Genomic DNA, 19,247 nt, shown 5'->3' with positions numbered 1-19,247 from the left:
TTCATTATAAAAAATTCAGCATAAAGGATGTTTACCGATTACAGCTGCACATGAGGGTGCCGATTCTGCACATGCTGGTATACAGGCCACTATCACAATTCTACAACAACGATATTGGTGGCCTGGTCTAAGCAGACGGACTAAGCAGTATGTCCTTTGCTGTGACATTTGTCAGCAGATTAAGGGCTCAAATATCAAACGCCCTCCGCAGACATCCCTCTTAGTGTCAGACAAACCGCTCCAATGTGTGTATCTGGACCATTGTGGTCCCTTGCAGCCTGATGGTGCATATAAATACATTTTAGTGGCTGTTGATTCCTGTTCTAGATTCCTGTGGGTATGGCCACAACGGTCGGCTGACACCCGGACTGTTATAAAAGATTTACTGATCTTTATCGGTACATATGCGGTTGCAGCATTCCATTCGGACCAGGGCCCTGCGTTTGCCTCTAACGCGTTCAGGGACACCATGGGGACGATGGATGTTGAACTCCATTACTCCTCACCATACCATCCCGAGGGAAATTCGGTCGTGGAGAGGTGGAATTGTAATCTAAAGCAGTCCTTAACAGCTCGGGTATTAGGTTCAGGCCGCAGTTGGTTACATCACCTATATGGGGTCCAGAGAGCACTGAATAATCTGCCAAGACAGTCCTTGGGGGGAAGGTCTCCATATGAGGTTCTCTTTGGGACACCTATGTATGTCCCCGATCTTGATGCCCCTGGTATGGTGGCAGCAGAAACACCATTTGACATAAAAGAACGTCTCACTGTTTTACAGGAGCTTCAACAATTCCGTGATGATAAATCATCTGCAAGTGCTGCCACCTTGGGAATAAGGGAATTGGCGAAAACTTCGACTGGCTGGATTCCTACCGTTGGGGATCTGGTTTGTGAGAAGATCGCTGTGAAAAAAGAGTTTGGTCCTTCATACAGAGCACCTGTACCGGTCTTGGGGATAAAAGGCACCAGGACTGTCATCCTTCCACCATTGTCTGGTTCCAAATCCAACCGATTCATCTCGATTGATGACATCAAATTACACCATGTGGCCGATTCTTCACAGTAGACCAGGAGGTCCCTTGGGTAGTTCCCGATCCCCTCTCACTACCCAACAGGACATCCATCTACATAGTAGGATGAATATCACAACTGCAGACTATGCAACTATGTCAACTGCTATTACGGACAATTCCTCGACCATGGGGAGGGCGGAAAATGAACTTTTGTTGGTTCCAGTAACAACTTCGGAGACCACCCCGCTTCAGGATTTGGCTGTATTTTACACGAACACTTCCACGGCTAATAACGTTGTCTATCAAGAACTTCCACGAGCAGTGGATGAGAATTCGACGGGTCCTGTGTTTGTAGAGACTTCCTCTGGCTATTTTGTAGACATTTATGATTTTTCTTCAGATTCATCCTCAACTGAGACTGACAAACTTTCGAGAAGTAACAATTTCTATCAATGGCTTAAGAAGAACTATTTGATATATCCATGGAACTATCTATGGTTCTGTTTGACATGTATTGCATTATTTTTCTGGATTGGTTTTGTGACTGTTTTCTTTTTACTAATTAATGGTCACTATGTCGCTGATCGCTCCTCTGTGGAGCCTGTTGATGAAATTTTAACACCACATCATTCTTCACATAAGGTCCGACGTGACTTGTCCCCTGTCAATATTACAGCTATTCCAATAACTGATGGCATTGTGTGGGACAAAGTTCCGTTCGATATATACAGGCCTACAGAGATAATTCAAATACCATACGTGTTCAAAATTTCAATGTCTGATGTTATTACACCTAATGTTGTCTCTGATGATTGGGATGTCCAAACAGTTGATTCGATGCTAACTGAAATGAAGGACTACTCCGCTTCTGGAAGTGATGATGTATATGATTATACAATGAATTATGGGGAAATATTCTGCTATAACAATTGGGGACATCACTACCTGCACCGTGCAACTAGATATAGGCCTCTCTTTAACTACACACAATGGGAACACTGTTCAACACCACAGGTGGGGAGTCCAAAGTATTACAGTGACAAATTCACATACTTTTCTGGGCATGATACAAAGAAAGCTGAATCGTATTATTTTAAATTACCTCCAGAGCAATTTAAAAAACTTTTGCTAACAGATACAAAACTGATTTATTCAGATCCCTTTATTTCCCAGCTCTCGATTGAGGGTTACCAATATTGGAAAAAAACTATCGATTTGAAGAGTGTATGGGGGACACAAGATTGGCAAATACAGGGTAAGGAAGCGTTGTTTCGAGCATGCTTAATTCCTGTGCAAATGATTTTTTTAAATGACACTGTTGAGCAGACATCATGTCTGGGGTTAGCAAAAATTAAAGATCTGAACACGCCCAGTATCCCTACTCCCACAAAATTTAGAGATTGGCAACACTTTCTTAATGTTTCAGAGGACAGGCTAGATGCAATGGTTAAGGCTGGTGCTTATAATTCTTCACTTTCCCGTCCCGGCGGATGGTTGGTATGGCCCACCGACACTGATGAGTGTCAAAGGCGTTTTTTAAACTCTTCAGGGTTTTTTTCCATTCATAGGCCAGACCCTCGCTTTCTATCAGGTCAACATACTGGTATAATAACAACATACAGTGTGGGTAAGCTGTGCCAGCAATGGGTACAGACAAACACTTTAACAGCGGTTAAACAACACCTGAACACTCTTTCTGACAATATAGACTTACAGGATTTCCTATTAGGTCCTAGGAAACGACGCTCGAAGCGTTTTTTATATGCCATGTATAATGAAATTTGGAAACTTTCCCAAATTGAGGCTGCTGCACGTTTAAGGCAACTTGATAAAGAGAATTTGGAAAAAACATTGGCTGTTGTAGACAATGGCATGAACACGCTGTCCAACAGGATTTATTCTCTGTCAAATATAGTGTCATCTGCTATTGATATCACTCAGACTGATTTGTCCTGGTTATATCATGGGCAAACACAGCTACGTTCCATCATGCAGCTGGGTTGGGCATTGCAGACGCTGAGAAGTGGCCACATTCCATGGAAGTACATTAATGGGAGTGAACTATTCGCTGCTTTTAATTTTTCCAGGGAACAAGAGACAATGGCTAAAAGGGAGGCTCGTTTCACCTTGCTTCAAGTAGAGAAGTTGGATAAGTTGCCCTTCACGGTAGCAGAGAGTCCTTCAACTATCTGGCTCTTACACGGCATTATTAATTTACCGTTTTCGACTTTTCATTTCTCGAGCTGCCTGAAACATCTTGCACTGGGACGATATGAATGGCTGGGAGATAGCTTTATTGAGGAAGAGTGGGAGTTGCCCTTTGAGTATCGATGACTGAACGGTGAACAGGAGGTCTTTCTTAGCGGAAGTGAATGTGAGACTGCTGTTCGTCATTCCATGATATGCAAACAGGTGTCTCTTCACGGTCTTTGCAATGCAGGGGTCGCGAATTTGGCCTGTTTTCTGAAGGGTACTCCTGTCCCCTTGATACGTTCAGTGTTTCATGTACTTTCGAATGGGAGTTATGTTCTACTGAACGATGAAAGCTGTTGCGGCTTGCGACCTGGAATTGACTACGCAATCTCAGTCACGAAAGTCGTTACGTGTTGTGGCCATGTTTTGTTTCCCCCCACACGAGAGATACAAGTATCTGAAATGTGGCCCCACATAGATACTATTAATGTGAACTATGACAAGTTGAGTAGACTAAAGGCGCTATTGTTTCAAAAACAGGTCGCCTTGACATCCGCAAAAGAGACGTATGCTCTCCAGATTGCGAGACCATCAGCCGAGATACAATCCTTTTTAAATACCGATTTCCCCAAACACTTTGGAGAGCTGGTATCCAGAATATTCAATGCTTCAAGCACAACTGGGATTGTTCATTTCTTTAAGGCTGTCGGGTCTGGTTTCGTGTCCATCTTCCAGACTGTCTTCGGAGTCATCCCATCAGCCATCCATTCCCTCTTTTCCAGTGTGTTTGGTGGCTTCCCAATTATTTTGGCTTTAATTGGCGGACTGCTACTGCTATTTTTTCTGATACGCGGTGGTTGTTTCTTTCCAGCGACACAGAGCAATGGAGCCGCTCCCGTCAACCCCGCTGTGCCGTGAACGCATGGTTCGGATCTTCGGTACACCTTTGCTGGTGGAACTGGAGTTTGACTGGTCATTGTCATTCCGGCCTCTACTCTGGTGTGTACAACTGGTATTCCGCTGCATATGGTGTTTCTTTGAACATCTGCCTATGGTCTGTCTTGCTGTTGCACCAACATCTCCTGTGGACCACGAACTGCTGATGTCCCCGATGAGGGTTCATACACGGTCATGCCCCTTGAGACTGAGGTTGCTCCGCAAGGCCACCTATGAGCCTTCTGTTATAAGATCTAACATGGATGAGGACGCTGCAGCGAGTATCGATACACCGGTGAATGTGGCTCACTTCTGCTCTGTGGATCCGTTTGTCCGTCCAGCTCTCGATTTCACTTCAGACGATGTTGATTTGTTTTTAAGATCCTTGAGTGGTGACTTCGATGACATTCTTCAAGATCCTGCATATAACACATGATTTGATGAATTTGCTTACCATGCCAAATTTGCGTCCTTTTTTTCCAACATCCTTGGGATTCTAGAGGTACCCAGACTGTGTGGGTTCCCCTGAAGGAAACCAAGAAATTAGTCAAAATACAGCAAATATTTCAATTGTTTAAAATAAAATGGGAAAAAGGGCTTGCAGAAGGAGGCCTGTGTTTTTTTCCTTGAAAATGGCATCAACAAAGGATTTGCAGTGCTAAAATCACCATCTTCCCAGCTTTCAGGAACAGGCAGACTTGAATCAGAAAACCACGTTTTTCAACACAATTTTGGCATTTTACTGGGACATACCCATTTGCACAATATTTTGCGCTTTCAGCCTCCTTCCAGTTAGTGACAGAAATGGTTGTGAAACCAATGCTGGATCCCAGAAAGCTAAACATTTCTGAAAAGTAGACAAAGTCCTAAATTCAGCAAGGGGTAATTTGTGTAGATCCTACAAGGGTTTCCTACAGAAAATAACAGCTGAAATAAAAAATATTGACATTGAGGTGAAAAAAACAGCCATTTTACTCCACGTTTTACTCTGTAACTTTTTCCTGCGATTTCAGATGTTTGAAAGCAATACACCGTTTCGTCTGCTGGACCCTTCTGGTTGTGGGGATATTCAGGGCTTGTAGGTTCATCAAGATCCCTAGGTACCCAGAGCCAATAAATGAGCTGCACCTTGCAATGGGTTTTCATTCTACTGTATACTGTGTATACAGCAATTCATTTGCTGAAATAAAAAGAGTGAAAAATAGGTATCAAGAAAACCTTTGTATTTCCAAATGGGCACAAGATAAGGTGCTGAGAAGCAGTGGTTATTTGCACATCTCTGAATTCCGGGATGCCCATACTAGCATGTGAATTACAGGGCATTTCTCAAACAGACCTCTTTTTTACACACTGTCTTACATTTGAAAGGAAAAAATGTAGAGAAAGACAAGGGGCAATAACACTTGTTTTGCTATTCTGTGTTCCCCCATGTCTCCCGATAAAAATGGTACCTCACTTGCGTGGGTAGGCCTAATGCTCGCGACAGGAAACGCAACATAGACATATCACATTTTTACATTGAAATCTGACGTGTTTTTTGCAAAATGCCTACCTGTAGATTTTGACCTCTAGGTCAGCCGGCACCTAGATAAACCAACCAAACCTGCGCATTTTTGCAAACCTCAAAATTTGGCCCAAAAACACCTTTTTCTCACATTTTGGTGACAGAAAGTTCTGGAATCTGAGAGGAGCCACAAATTTCCTTCCATCCAGCGCTCCCCCAAGTCTCCCGACAAAAATGGTACCTCAGTTGTGTGGGTAGGCCTAGCGCCCGCGACAGGAAATGCCCCAAAACACAACATGGACACATCATATTTTCCCAAAGAAAACAGAGCTGTTTTTTGCAAAGTGCATAGCTGTGGATTTTGGCCTCTAGCTCAGCCGGCACCTAGGGAAACCTACCAAACCTTCACATTTTTTCAAACTAGACACCTAGGGGAATGCAAGATGGCGTGACTTGTGGAGGGGCTCTCACCAGGTTCTGTTACCCAGAATTCATTGCAAACCTCAAAATTTGTCCAAAAAAACACTTTTTCCTCACATTTTGGTGCCAGAAAGTTCTGGAATCTGAGAGGAGCTACAAATTCCCTTCCACCCAGTGTTCCCACAAGTCTCCCAGTAAAAATTATACCTCACTTGTGTAGGTGGGCCAAGTGCCTGTGACAGGGAAGAGCCAAAAATATGTCGAAATTGAGGGGGAACCAAAGCAGGTCCAAAAGGGCAGCTTAAAAAAAACATTTTTAGGCTGACAAGTGCAGCAGAATTTTTATCGGTATAGATGAGACAATGCTGGGTGGTATGAATTTTGTGGAATCCTGCAGATTCCGGAAGGGTCCATCACAAAAATGTGGGAAAATGTGTGATTTCCAGCAAAGTTGGAGGTTTGCAAGGCATTGTGGGTAAGAAAATGGTGCGGGGTGCACGTGAAGCACACCACCCTGGACTCACCCAGATGTTTAGTTTTCAGATGTGTCTAGGTCTTGTGGATTTTTCTGCATGGCAGCGTCCCAAAGTCCAAAAAGTGCAGCCCTCACCATTCCAAGTGGGACGATTTTGAGCGTAAGCCAAGCTCTCATGGCCCAAATGTAAAACCTAAACCCCAAATAATCAAATGTCCTTTTGCTTGCCGTGGGATAAGATGTTTTAGTGTGCGGGGGGAGAGCTGAAAGACTGTTACCCCCTTCAGTTGGGGTGGGGACATAACCAGGCCCATACTAGTTGGTACCCACCACCCCACAATTTTTTTTTTTAGCATCTAGTAGACTTTCTACCCCCCGGGGTGTGGTTCAGGGGTAATTGCCCCATCTGCCCACTGGTGGGCAGAACAACTTTGGCCCCATTTATTTGGGGGGGGTACGGACATACCCGCAACCTCTTATTTAGAAAAAAAATTCTTCCCTGGTCTCTGGTGGGCTTTCTGCCCCCCTTTGGGGCAGATGGGCCTTCCAAAGATATGGCCAACAGTAATGTGCCCCATGGGGAGCGACCCTTGCCCAAGGGGCTGCCACCCCCAAACAAAACACACACATATACACACACCAATCCCTGGTGCCTAAGTGGTTTCTGCGCCCCCGGGGGGGCAGATTGACCTAATAGAAATAGGCCAATCTGCCCCCAAGAGAAGCAGAAATGGCCTAAAATAAATTTGCCTCCCCAGGGGAGCGACCCTTGCCCAAGGGGTCGCTCCCCTTGCGTGAAATTGACAGAAAAAAGTCCCTGGTGCCTAGAGGTTTCTGCCCCCAAAAGGAGCGACCCTTGTCCAAGGGGCTGCCCCCCTCAAACAAAACACACCCATATACACACACCAATCCCTGGTGCCAAAGTGGTTTCTACGCCCCCAGGGGGCAGATCGACCTAATACAAATAGGCCAATCTGTCCCCAAGAAGAGCAGAAATGGCCTAAATACAATTTGCCCCCCAGGGGAGCGACCATTGTCTAAGGGGTCGCTCTCCATGTATAAAAAACAAAAGTAAACATAAAAAATATGTATCCCTGGTGTCTAGGGGTTTTTGCCCCTGGGGGCTGATCGGCCTAATTATAACAGGTTGATCTGCCCCAGGGGGGCATAAAAGAGCTAAAAATATTTCCCCCCTAGGGAGCAGCCCTTTCCCAAGGGGCCACTCCCCTCATGTCAATAACAAAACAAACAAATCCCTGGTGTCTAGTGGTTTAGGCCAATCTGCCCCTGAGAGGGGCAGAAATGGCCTAAAATTAACTTTTTCCCCCCCCCCGGGGAGCACCCTTGCCTAAGGGGTCGCTGCCCACATATCAAAAATAAAAATAAGCAAAAAAATAATTGCCCTGGTGTCTAGGGGGTTCCAGATCGGCCTAATTATATTATTGTTTTTAGGCCATTTCTGCCCCCCCTGCCCAGGGGTGGCAGAAATGGCCTAAAAATAATTTGGCCCCCTGGGGAGCGGCCCTTGCCAAAGGGGCCGCTCCCCTCATGTCAAAACCATACAAAAAAAATTGCCCTGGTGTCTAGGGGGTTTCTGCCCCCCCGGGGGCAGATCGGCCAAATTATATTATTATTTTTAGGCCATTTCTGCCCCCTCCTGCCCGGGGGGGCAGAAATGGCCTAAAAATAATAAGGCCCCCTGGGGAGCCACCCTTGTCTAAGAGGTCGCTCCCCACATTTAAAAAAAAACAATAAACAAAAAAAATATATTTCCTTGGTGTCCAGGGGGTTTTAGTCCCCGTGAGGACAGATCGGCCTAATAATATTAGCCCGATCTGCCCCCAGGGGGAGCAGAAATGGCCTAAAATAATTTGGCCCCCTGTGGAGCGGCCCTTGCCCAAGGGGCCGCTCCCCTCATGTCAAAATCCCAACAAAAACAATTCCCTGGTGTCTAGTGGGCATTTCTGCTGAGAAATACGTCAAAGGAAAGGAAAGGCCTTTCCTTTCCTTTGATGCCTTTCTCGGCTCCGCCACGTGATCGGAGGAGAAATGCAAAAGCATTTCTCCTCTGATCCGTGCTGGAAGCGAGGGGCAGGCCTCTGATGAGGTCAGCACACGATTGCGCGCTGATCTAATCAGACGCCATGGGGGGGCTTTGGGGGAGGAGGGTGGAAAGAGAAAGCAATTCCCCTTCTATCCCTGCAGTGAGGGCGTTGAGGCGAGGCTCATGCGCTCCCCCCCATGAGCCGGTACCAGGACTTAACGGTTGCATCCTTGAAGCCTCAGCGTCGCAGCCAAGGGCGTAACTGTTACGACCTTGACTGGCAAGGTGTTAAGTGACAGCTAAAGTTGTGCATTCTCTCTAGACAGGCACAACAAAGGAAGGGCTGGGTGTGACAAGGGATACACCTGCATTTATCTGCATACTGATAGCCTTCCTGGGCTGGGAGAAGGAGAGGTAGTTCACACTTACATCTGAAAAGTTTATGGTTATGTTCTTCCCTCACTAAAAGGGCTGATTGACCCCCCTACTGGTAGTCCGGAGCCCAGACTGGATTGAAAGGGATCCTTGGGAACTTCAGAGAGTTCCTTTGAAATCACCCCTACACCAAAGGTCTTTTTGTGCATAAGTAATGGATCTCTGACATCATGTACTGAAAACACTCCTGGACTGAGGACATTGTGCTAGGAAGAAGGACTGATATTCTGCCAGGATGGTCTGCCACTTTGCTGTTTGCTTTGCTGTGTTGGCCTGCTGCTTCTTGCCTGGCAATGAGAGGGCAGGACTTGACTCTCTACATCCTGCAACCTAAAGTTTCTCTAAGGGCCTGCCTGAGCTTGCCTCCTCTTTTGAAGTACAAGGGACTTTCAACACAGCTCAACTTGGCTGACACAGCACTGATGCATCAGAGCCGGCACACATCGCTTCTGGACATTGACACATAATGGCGTTGCCTGATCAGGTCCTCCTTTGGATCAACGTATTGTTCCCAAGCATCGATATAACAAAAGTAGTGACTCTTGTATCCGGTCCTTCCTAATAAAATACCAAGGGGGTCATTTTGACCCTGGTGGTACGAGACCGCCAGGGCTAAAATGATGGAAGCACCGCCAACAGGCTGGCGGTGCTTCCTGGGGTATCACGACACCGCCGGGGCCGGCGAAATTCCACCACATTTGCAACGGCGGTGATAATCCGCCTGGGCAGCGCTGCTAGCAGGGCTGCCCAGGGGATTATGAGTCCTCGACCGCCAGCCTTTTTCTGGTGGTTTGACCGCCATGAAAAGGCTGGCGGTACGGGGAGTTGTGGAGCCCCCTGACAGGGCCCCATGCAGTTTTTCACTGTCTGCTAGCAGACAGTGAAAAGCACGAGGGGTGCAACTGCACCCGTCGCACGGCCTCAACACCGCCGGCTCCATTTGGAGCCGGCTCCCATGTTGCGGCCCACATCCCCGCTGGGCTGGCAGGCAGAAACTTGGTTTCCGCCGGCCGGCCCAGCGGGGATGTCAAAATGGGCACCGCGGAAGTGTGGCTTCATTGGCGGCCGCCCGGCGGTTACAGCTTGGCGGGCGGCAAAGTTGTAATGACCTCCCAAGTGACGAATGACACGGGGTTCTTTGGGGAACTGGGCCTGAATATACTGGGCTGGTATTCTGAAACCGTCTCAGAGGTATTCAAACAACTCACCCCCTAGATAGATTGTATAGTGATGGGGTCAAAAATAAAATGACCAGTGAGTCAAATCAGTCCTGGTTTGATAATGAATGCTTAACAGCTAGGAGGAAGTTGAGGAAAGCAGGAAGGGCAAAGTGCTTCTCAGGTGCGATTATTACAAAAGACGGTTACAGCTACATAAGAAAGGTGTATGATGGCTGATCAGTGATAAGAAGCAACCTTACTATTAGTCAAATTAGGACCTTATGATTTACACACTCCAGGATAAGGACATGAAAAAAATGTGGAAGCTAGTTCAGAGAGGGTGCACAAAGTTGGTGAGGTACGCGGTTCCAGAAAATACTTGGCCCACTTACCTAAACCATATTTACAAAACTAGAGGGGTAACCGTGAGAGGAACCTGGTCCAAACTAGGGGAGAAGTCCTTAGAGTTCTTCTCAGTACAATCTTTAGTAAAACTGGTAGCCTCCCTAAATTTAATCAAGGCAGCTGGATCAGATAATCTTCCAGCAATCGTAATAAAGTCTAATCCTATCTGGTTGGCATCTTTCTTCTCAAAGGTTTTTATGTCTATAACAAGGACAAGCATATTCCTGCCAAGTTGGAAAGGTGCAGTTATCAATCCTATACATAAAAAAGGGAAACCTGGGTGATTTCCATTTGATAATCCTTCTTGACGTAAGTGCAAAACTGAACTCAAAGGTAATACTTATCTCACTTAAGAACTGGATTGAGGGTAATGATATTTTCCGTGTGGAACAAGGAGGCTTCAAGCAAGGGCATTTGCCAGTTGATCACTGTTTTAGCTTGTAGGCTCTGGGGCAAAAACAATGGAATCGGCAGGGAGTTTTGTTTTGTTGTTTTCAGCTCTGCTTTAATTGAATAGATTGTAGTATCCTGTGAAAGAAGCTGCAACAACTATCAATGCCCATCTGCTTATTAGCCATACTTCCTGAAATACATTCACAGTATTGGGCCCAAGTGGAGCTTGACCTAATGGGGCCCTTAGGTAACAGGCTGAGGCAGGGCTGCATCCGCTGCACATCAACATTGCTGCCGGCTCTATTATAATCCGGCTTCAATGTTGACGTGACTTTTCTGCTGGCCCAGCGGAAATGTCAAAATAGGGTGCCACCAATACTGCCAGCACTGGCGGTACTGTGGCGCCCGCGACTTCGGTGGTGTTTTTGCAAGACCGCCAAAGTCGTAATGGGGGCCTAAATGCCTTGAACATACTTATTATTCATCCAAATCTAAAGACTGTATAAATGAATTAGACAAAGCTAAATTACAATTCAACAAATTCTCTACAGATAATGCTGCCTCATTTCTTCTTAGATCAAGTGCCAAATATTATGGAGGACAGAAAAAAGCTGGCAAGCTCCTAGCAAACTATCTGATAATTAAAAACGATAGAACTAAATTGAAATTATTTTACTTGATGATCATACTCCAGCCACCAATGATAGAGATATCTTGCATGAATTCTCTGATTACTATAAAAAGCTTTTTACACCAGAAAACTCTCCATCTAATATAGACATCATTACCTACTTAAATTCTATTAAACAAGAGCTTGACTCAAATATTGATTTTTCTCCTCTAGAGGCTGAGATTTTTTTCAAGGACATTCAGGGAGCAATTAATTATATTAAAACAAATAAAGCCCCTGGACCAGATGGTTTTCCAGTTGAGTTCTATTTAACTTTTTCAAAATTATTAATTCCCAACTGACACAACCCCTTCACCATTTTTACAACATCTAACACAGTGTCTGGCACTTTTCAAGATGGTTTGATTTTCCTTATACCAAAACAAGGTAAAGATGTTAAATTATGCAAAAAGTATCGACCAATATCCCTAGTTAACACAGATTACAAAATATTTACTACAATTCTTGCAATTAGACTAGAATCTTTCCTCCCCACTTTAATAGGTAAGGAGCAGTCGGTTGTTATTAAAGGTAGATATCTTTCAGATAATACTTGACTTTTCTTTGATAGTTTGAATAAATCTAAGACATATTCAAAATCATTAGCTGTTATATCCTTAGATGCTGAAAATGTGTTTGATAACATTCATTGGGATTATCTCTTTGCTAACCTTTCTTGGTTTGGTTTTGGCCAGAATTTATCAGACTAGTAGCTATTCTATATTGTTTACCTAAAACGTCAGTTCTTGTTAATGGTACAACCTCTCCCTATTTCTATCTTCACAGAGGAGTCAGACAAGGATGTCCCTTTTCTCCTTTGATTTTTATTTTGCCACTTGAACCCTTCTTATCTTCCATCCGCCAAAATACTAATATACAAGGATTTAAATATAGAGACATACATACCAAATGTTCAGTATATGCTGATGATATCCTATTATATTGATCTTCCCCTGAACTTTTTGGATATAGTCTCGTACTTTGCAAAAAGGTCAGATTACAAACTTAACACAGATAAAAGTAAGATTCTTCCACTTAATAAATGGTGTTTCAAACATAAATTTGCATTTTCAAACTTTCTTTGGAATCCTACAAAAATAAAATATCTGGGCATCTGGTTCACAAATTCTTTGAAAGATACTGTTGCTATTAATTTTGACACTCTTTTTTTCTACCCTTAAATAATCTAACAACAAGATGGAATCCTTTGTTTCTATCATGGTGAGGTAGGTTGCATTCTATTAAAATGATGCTTGATCCTGTAATCATTTTTTATCTCTCAAATATGCCCATTAATATTTCCTCTTCTGTTTTTAAGAAAATTAATTGTATTTTAACCTTTTTTATGGAGAACAAAAAACCTCAAATGTCTCTTACTAAACTACCATGATCTAAATAAGATGGGGGAGTTCATTTTCCTATTTTTAAACTCTATCATACTGCTTTTTTTCTAAACCATTCATCCCATTTACATCAAGAAGATGCTTTACATGAAAAGCCTTTATGGGTTGAGTTAGAATTATCAATCCTTTATTCACCCTTTTATGTTGATGGAATTTATTTCTCTCACTCAACGCCCAGCTAATATGTCATTACCTGTTCTTAAAACTGCTTGTAAAATATTACATCCTTCTTTATTTTTAAATTTTCCAATTTAGATCAATTTCTTAATTCTTCAATGTGGTACAATTAACTTATTAAGATTAATAATAAATGTGTTTTTTGGAAGTCTTGGCATAAAAAGGGCTTAGTATGGATATCTCAGTTATTAGATAATCACTCATTACTTTCCTTTACACAGGTCAGTTTTCTATTTTTCCTAATTCTTTTCAAAATAAATATCAACTCTTAACCACAGCTATTTTAGAATTGTCTGTAACTTCCCAAGCTCCTACTCCTTCCCCTGAACTACAAATGTTACCAACCTTTCCCTCAGCCTCAAAAAGTTACTCTCATCTTAACTATGTGTCTCGATGTAGACAGAAAACATCAGTGGAATTAACATGGGAACATCAGTCACAAACTTAATTTCCTATCCCTTCATGGAATAGGATATGGACTAAAATTTGCAAACCATCTTGTGCAGCTAACATTACTCAAACATTATTTTTTATATATAACAGATTACTACTTACACCACACATTTTAAATAAAACACATTTTTCTATAATGTCAACATGTTGGACATGCCAAATCTCTAATTCAAGTTTAAAACACATGTTATTTGAATGTCCACATACGTATCAATTTTGGCTTTAGGTATGGGCCCAAATTAATCAAATTTTTCATACCTGCATACCCTTTTCAAATGTATTTTTGGGAAGCCTTTCTGATATTTGGATAAACTGTGAAATGAATGTGCAAACTGTGGATTTATTAATTGCTGTAGCTTTCCAACAAATAACCAAAAATTGGAAAAATGCACTCAACATTTCTTTCTAGGCATGGTGGTATGGTGTTTGTAATAACCATAAATTAGATAATAATTGTGTTACTCCATTATCTTTAGCTACTAAAAGATAAATCTGTTGGCACTGCCCCAAGCTGCATCGCTACTGGGAAAGCATAATAGATGATATTGATGCAGCGTTCCAAGTTCAGATCCCGAGATTCCCATTGTATATTTTATTGGTGTTGCCTAATTCCCTTACTTATCCTTTACGGTCCTTAAAAGGGAGGCAGATGGCTTTAACACTTAACACAGAACTGCAACTGATCCTAGCTCTCTGGGGTACAGACAGAGTTCCGACACGTATCTCATGGTTCCAGAAACTGTGGTTTATCTTGGCCATGGAGAAAATTACGTTAGCCTCCCAGCAGCGGGTAGGAGACTTGGGCGAGTTGTGGAAGCCGTTCCTTCGGATTCTCTCAGCAGAATTTACCGAGCTGACATGCCCGCTATACCTGAGAGTCTTGAGGCTGATTTGAATTTTAGGTTGGAGGGCGGGGGGGAGGTTGGCTGAGGAAGATGAGCTGGGATGACGCAAAGGGTCGGGTGAGGAGAAATAGGAAGATGACATGGTTTCTTGGAGGGAGGCATAGTTGAAGTGTTCATGTTTGTATGTTTATGTGTTCTCATCTGTGGGACTGGTACCTCGGAGGATTAATGGGCATTACCGGTGGACACATGATTTTGCACAGAGAAGACTGGCTGGGGGGTTCCGCGGGGTGTGATCCTCTGATTACGAGAGAGACTACGGAGTGAAGATTTGAGATTGCTACTGTGCTGATATTTTGCATTATGTCCCACGATGAGCAGTGGTTGTATGTTTATTTTCTTTTCCTTTATAAATACAGTAAACAGATTTGATCCTAAAAGATAAATCTGTTGGTTGCCTGTAACTGATATGCTAAACTGTTCCGCATTAGGAACTAATTTACACCAACTCATCTCTGAAGAAGTGTCAAAACGTCCTTGAATCTCCCTTAATACTTATCTAAATGCTAATTGTTGAATTGGTTACATTTCTTAATTTACTGCTCAATTTATAAGGCTAACATAGTTTTATATTACAAGGACTGCTTATTCACAGTTTACTTTTCTTCTTTCTCGTTTTCTTCTTTGTTTTTGTATTTTCTTATTATGTCTTGACTTGTAAATTATTTTTGTTTTTTATCAACACGATACTTGAAACAACTTATTTGTTTGATCCTATATTTTATTCAATTTGTTTAATATAAATTTTCTTATCAATTTAAACATATTATTTATATATTTTTTATAAAATTATTTTTAAACTTAAAAGGATGACAGGAGACCATTTGTATTAGTAATATGTATGGCTCTGCTGTGAGTTGCACCAAAAAATAATTAATCTGGTCCATAGAGATAAAAAGAGTATCTTTGACCTTGCTTGAAAATCAAAAGGCTGGACATCTAAGCTTAAGGAACTAGTTTAAAAGTGATTTGTTATTAAAGCCATCTGATGATAATCCCTTTTTCTAAATTTGAAGACTGTCAATCTATACAGAAATAGTAAATTGTGTTTTGATTCTAGACTGTACAATGTGATAAGGCCATGCATTACCCATCTCATGTTTTTTACTTGTTTATCAGTTTGTAGGAAATAGTTTAGAACAATATGTTTAAGGAATACAAAGTTTATGGTTAAGGCAGGTTGGAGGTTTTGTAGAAACCAAGGGGCATATTTATACTCCGTTTGCGCCGGAATTGCGTAGTTTTTTTTAACGCAATTTCGACGCAAAACTAACTCTATATTTATACTTTGGCGTTAGACGTGTCTAGCGCCAAAGTCCATGGAGTTAGCGTCATTTTTTAGCGTGGACACCTACTTTGCGTTAATTATATGCAAGGTAGGCGTTCCTGTCTAAAAAATCGACTCCGAGGCATGTGCGTCGGATTTATACTCCCGGGCAAAAATCACGCCCGGGAGTGGGCGGGTCAAAAAAAATGACGTAAGGCCGCTTTTGTGCCGTTTTTTAGCACCTGCAAAAGGCAGGCGTTAAGGGACCTGTGGGCTCTGAAGGAGCCCAGAGGTGCCCTCCCATGCCCCCAGGGACACCCCCTGTCACCCTTGGCCACCCCAGGAGGACACCCAAGGCTGGAGGGACCCATCCCAGGGACATTAAGGTAAGTTCAGGTAAGTGTTTTTTTTTTTTTTTTTTGTGGCATAGGGGGGCCTGATTTGTGCCCCCCTACATGCCACTATGCCCAATGGCCATGCCCAGGGGACAGAAGTCCCCTGGGCATGGCCATTGGGCAAGGGGGCATGACTCCTGTCTTTGCTAAGACAGGAGTCATTTCTATGGGGGTTGGGAGTGAAAAATAAATGGCGCAAATCGGGTTGAGGCGAAAAAATTGCCTCAACCTGACTTGCCCCATTTCTTGACGCCCAAGCCCCATATCCCCCTACGCCGGCGCTGCCTGATGTACGTCGTTTTTTTTAAAGCACACCAGACGGCACCGGCGGCTAACGCCGGCTAACATCATTCAATAAATACGGCGCCCGCATGGCGCTTCAGAATGGCGTTAGCCGGCGCTAATTTTTTTGACGCAAAACTGCGTTAGCGCAGTTTTGCGTCAAAAAGTATAAATATGGGCCCAAATCCGTGAATGTCTGTTATAGCCATTTTAAAAATTCAAATTTAAGTGTTAATGTATATGTGTAAAAAGTGCATAACTTAGTAGCTTTTATGACTCATTTCTGTTGAAATATGTATCATTTTACAAACAGACATTATTTACATTTAATGTGTAATTAGCACCATAAATACGTATATCTGCAATCCTAATTGATGGGTGTTTAAGTAGTTACTCCATGACGAAGTACAACCCCAAGATTTTTGGAATGCCCACAACCCAGTCAGTGTGTCTGGCTAGGCTAATCTGCCCTTTTGTCTCCGTGCTGGAGAGTGAAGTTTGAATAACACAGCAATGTGACCCTAAATCATCAAAAACCTTGTCCTTTAGCCAACTTTTTGTGCTCGCACCGCGCATTTTAAACACATAACTTTATTAGTTGCTTTCATGATGCTGGCTGAACAAGTATGGTCTTATTATAATTATGAATGAAAATGATGGGATCGTTTTGTTTTATATGCAATGCTTGCTGAATATTTAAAGCCCACAAAACACATTTGTGTTGTTATACCCTGCTTTAAAAATATTGAAAATGAAACTATGCATACAAATGCATGTATTATGATACGAATTACGTGGATTTTAGTCCATGCATTAGTAAATCACATATAGGTAAATTTTCAGTTTTATAAAATCTCGATTAAAAGCACATGTTCAACATCAAATATCATTCAATTTCGTTTTCCAGTAATGCCCCTGTTTAATACTATCATTAAGTAATTGATCGTCTGACAAGTAATAATTAGTTTCCTGAGCTGTCATGATGTCTAAATATAGCTCCTGTTCCTTGTCAGATTTTTCTTCCTCAGGTCAGAAAAAGAGAAAAAAAAGAAAACACCAATTGATAGAGCTGCAGACGTTGTTGTAGTTAAAGACGGAAATATCTGTGTTTATGTGATAATAAACTGCCTATTAAAGGTCGTCCACCAATTAATGTCAAACTGTTCATCAAAAAACATTAATTTCCTCAGCACAAGGAGAGGCATGATTCTGCTGGATTGGTTCAAACTGAGCACATTTTAAGGCACCCTTTAGAATTCTTGAAAATCAAACCAGAATAAGTTTTTGGATCTCCTTTGACCTTCTTATTTCAGGTTGTGAATTTAAGCGCTACTACTTAAGTTAATGCAAGTGCCTCATGCAAAAACCACAGGAAAAAAATAAAAAGGTATGTTAAGCTGATGAAAATATCGAACACCCGGGAAATACTGCAACACTGATGATTACAATCACAAACCTCTGCTTAATGCACTGGGCAATGCCACAGAAAAAAGTACAATTCCCCGAACCCATGTTTAAGCAACAAGCCAACAACAAATACATTAATCAGAATGGACCACACCCAGACCCAACAATATTTACACAATGTCTGCTTAGTCCCTTGCCCTACAACAAATACAATGGGGGAGGCCCTTGGAAGGACCGCCACCTTCCTGGGTCTAAATATGAAATTAATGCGGGGGGCCTGCATGGCCCCCCGCAGCCCCGGAGACCGCCCCCCTCCTGGGGCAATTTATTCAAATTAAGGGGGGCGCAAAGCCCCCCTGCAGCTCTGGGGACCACCACCTTCCCGGGTTTGAAATAAAACAATGAAGTGGGCCCATGGAGGATCCCCAGCACCGGGGACCACTACTTCCCCAGGGCTAAATTAAAGGTTGGAGAGGGGCCATGCGGCCCCCCCTCATAGAGCCAATAAAGCCCTCGGGACCACCAACCCCTACTGCTGGCTCCTGCTATGTCCCGGGGTGCCCAACCCTGGGACATAGCTGACATAGCTGTTTGCTCTGACTTGGTGGGAGGTTTGACAAAGCAAACACTCGGATTCCAGTGGGTGAAAGCTGTAAAAGTGCTCTCTCCCACTGGAAGTGGAGGTTTCATCTCTTTCCCTGCGTACAGAAATGTGGCAGGGAAAGAGTGAAAAGTTTGCTGTTGCACACAGGAAGCTGCATGTTTATCAGTTCCCTGTGTACAAGAGCAATGCCGGCTCCCACAGGAGATGAGGAGCCATCTGGGACTGCGGGGACAGCAGGTGCACTGAGCTTGTAAGAGATCAGCAAGATGCAGGTCACCGACAGCTACTTACATTTCCACTACTCTCAGTGAATTGTAACAGCCTTAAGTAGGACTTCCACACGTGGATGTGCCTCCCATCAATGTAGGGGCTACTTACCTTGGTGAGGTTCTTTGTGGGCATATGCATTCTTAGTTCATGTCCTGGCACATAGGTGAGTGAGGACAGCCACAAACCTTTACAGAATTGTACTGGTCATCATATCACTGCCAATGGAGCTCAAGATACACCCCACATTTGCTGGGATGTAAATCTGCAGCTCTCAGGTTTCAAAAGTAGGCCTTGAGGACCAACAAGGTGGCAAAGCATCGCCCAGCCACCCATGACAGCACATTTGTACTTACCTTTTTTTCAATTCGCTGTCTATGAACGTGTGTATCCTGGGATGCATTTGTGGCATGATTCTTTCTTTGACAAAAAGCAG

Source organism: Pleurodeles waltl, chromosome 5, assembly GCF_031143425.1.
Source record: "Pleurodeles waltl isolate 20211129_DDA chromosome 5, aPleWal1.hap1.20221129, whole genome shotgun sequence".
NCBI lineage: Eukaryota > Metazoa > Chordata > Amphibia > Caudata > Salamandridae > Pleurodeles > Pleurodeles waltl.
This window is presented reverse-complemented; position numbering follows the sequence as displayed.